The 2,500-nt window shown below is 24.4% G+C and overlaps 1 protein-coding gene across 3 annotated transcripts in view; it reads left to right on the forward strand.

The window, feature by feature from the left end:
- LOC110510910 (alpha-actinin-2) overlaps positions 1 to 2,500 on the forward strand; it is an 84,208-nt gene that overhangs the window by 21,974 nt on the left and 59,734 nt on the right. The window lies entirely within an intron of this gene.

Below are 2,500 nucleotides of genomic sequence, written 5' to 3' on the forward strand. Positions count from 1 at the left end.
TATAATGACTATATAAACTGAGCTATATCAACTATATAAACTGAGCTATAATGACTATATAAACTGAGCTATATCAACTATATAAACTGAGCTATATCAACTATATAAACTGAGCTATATCAACTATATAAACTGAGCTATATTAACTATATAAACTGAGCTATATCAACTATATAAACTGAGCTATAATGACTATATAAACTGAGCTATAATGACTATATAAACTGAGCTATATTAACTATATAAACTGAGCTATATCAACTATATAAACTGAGCTATATCAACTATATAAACTGAGCTATAATGACTATATAAACTGAGCTATAATGACTATATAAACTGAGCTATATTAACTATATAAACTGAGCTATATCGACTATATAAACTGAGCTATATCAACTATATAAACTGAGCTATATCAACTATATAAACCGAGCTATATCAACTATATAAACTGAGCTATATTAACTATATAAACTGAGCTATATTAACTATATAAACTGAGCTATATTAACTATATAAACTGAGCTATATTAACTATATAAACTGAGCTATAATGACTATATAAACTGAGCTATAATGACTATATAAACTGAGCTATATTAACTATATAAACTGAGCTATATCGACTATATAAACTGAGCTATATCAACTATATAAACTGAGCTATATCAACTATATAAACTGAGCTATATCAACTATATAAACTGAGCTATATCAACTATATAAACTGAGCTATATTAACTATATAAACTGAGCTATAATGACTATATAAACTGAGCTATATTAACTATATAAACTGAGCTATATTAACTATATAAACTGAGCTATAATGACTATATAAACTGAGCTATATCAACTATATAAACTGAGCTATATCAACTATATAAACTGAGCTATATTAACTATATAAACTGAGCTATATTAACTATATAAACTGAGCTATATTAACTATATAAACTGAGCTATATCAACTATATAAACTGAGCTATATTAACTATATAAACTGAGCTATAATGACTATATAAACTGAGCTATATCAACTATATAAACTGAGCTATATCAACTATATAAACCGAGCTATATTAACTATATAAACTGAGCTATATTAACTATATAAACTGAGCTATATTAACTATATAAACTGAGCTATAATGACTATATAAACTGAGCTATATCAACTATATAAACTGAGCTATAATGACTATATAAACTGAGCTATATCAACTATATAAACTGAGCTATAATGACTATATAAACTGAGCTATAATGACTATATAAACTGAGCTATATTAACTATATAAACTGAGCTATATCAACTATATAAACTGAGCTATATCAACTATATAAACTGAGCTATATCAACTATATAAACTGAGCTATATCAACTATATAAACTGAGCTATATCAACTATATAAACTGAGCTATAATGACTATATAAACTGAGCTATATTAACTATATAAACTGAGCTATATCAACTATATAAACTGAGCTATATCAACTATATAAACTGAGCTATATCAACCATATAAACTGAGCTATATCAACTATATGAACTGAGCTATATCAACTATATAAACTGAGCTATATTAACTATATAAACTGAGCTATATTAACTATATAAACTGAGCTATATCGACTATATAAACTGAGCTATATCAACTATATAAACTGAGCTATATCAACTATATAAACTGAGCTATATTAACTATATAAACTGAGCTATATTAACTATATAAACTGAGCTATATTAACTATATAAACCAAGCTATATTAACTATATAAACTGAGCTATAATGACTATATAAACTGAGCTATATTAACTATATAAACTGAGAATATTAACTATATAAACCAAGCTATATTAACTATATAAACTGAGCTATATTAACTATATAAACTGAGCTATATTAACTATATAAACTGAGCTGTATTAACTATATAAACCGAGCTATATTAACTATATAAACTGAGCTATATTAACTATATAAACCAAGCTATATTAACTATATAAACCAAGCTATATTAACTATATAAACCAAGCTATATTAACTATATAAACTGAGCTATATCAACTATATAAACCAAGCTATATTAACTATATAAACCGAGCTATATTAACTATATAAACTAAGCTATATCAACTATATAAACTGAGCTATATTAACTATATAAACCAAGCTATATTAACTATATAAACTGAGCTATATCAACTATATAAACTGAGCTATATTAACTATATAAACCAAGCTATATTAACTATATAAACTGAGCTATATCAACTATATAAACTGAGCTATATTAACTATATAAACTGAGCTATATTAACTATATAAACTGAGCTATATCAACTATATAAACTGAGCTATATTAACTATATAAACCAAGCTATATTAACTATATAAACTGAGCTATATCAACTATATAAACTGAGCTATATTAACTATATAAACTGAGCTATATCAACTATATAAACTGAGCTATATCAACTATATAAA

Source organism: Oncorhynchus mykiss, chromosome 23 (genome assembly GCF_013265735.2).
Source record: "Oncorhynchus mykiss isolate Arlee chromosome 23, USDA_OmykA_1.1, whole genome shotgun sequence".
NCBI lineage: Eukaryota > Metazoa > Chordata > Actinopteri > Salmoniformes > Salmonidae > Oncorhynchus > Oncorhynchus mykiss.